We start from the raw sequence: 592 nt of genomic DNA, 5'->3' as shown, positions 1-592 counted from the left end.
GTCGGTTTAGACGCCGGTCGTTTCTACGACACGTAGTAATTTTCATACGGGAGAAAGAACAGCGGCCATTTTTTTATCCAATTTTTTTTTGTTTTTGGCGAAGACAGCTTATCGCCGATTGGTGGGTAAAATGTAAAAATGATTAAAAAATTAAATAATTTCTATGTAAAATGTTATAACCTGGGCGTGATATTAATAAATAATAACACAAAGTTACTATCAGATCTGGTTGCGCTTAATGACAATAATTATTTCTTAGATCATTTTTTTATTCATTCATTTTATTCATCCGTGCAATAAATGATAACACGAAATGTTCCAGGCTAATCACTTGGAAGCTTGCACGAACGCACCACCTCTTATGCAACGTACGAGCAACAAGCAACCCTGCTAATTAAATGATTTTTCTTAACCTAGTTTTCATACTATAATTATATTTGCTTACTAATAAAATATCTTACGACGTTATAGAAAATTATCGTTTTATCACGCGGGTCCGCTCGGAAAATTTATTTCTCATTACAGAACGCCAATGTAATATTTATGAGCGGGTTTATCTGCGATTATCCAAACCCACGTTTTTCGATTAAAG

At 33.6% G+C, this 592-nt stretch overlaps 1 protein-coding gene across 2 annotated transcripts in view; it reads left to right on the top strand.

Moving 5' to 3' along the window:
* Positions 1–592, top strand: part of LOC107269260 (thyrotroph embryonic factor) — a 69,691-nt gene that overhangs the window by 16,243 nt on the left and 52,856 nt on the right. The gene's annotated exons all lie outside the window — the stretch shown is intronic.

The sequence above is a fragment of the Cephus cinctus genome, unplaced genomic scaffold (genome assembly GCF_000341935.2).
Source record: "Cephus cinctus unplaced genomic scaffold, Ccin1 Ccin1_scaffold0617, whole genome shotgun sequence".
Taxonomy (NCBI): Eukaryota; Metazoa; Arthropoda; class Insecta; order Hymenoptera; family Cephidae; genus Cephus; species Cephus cinctus.
The sequence above is the reverse complement of the archived record's forward strand: the minus strand, read 5'-3'. Positions and strand labels throughout refer to the sequence as shown.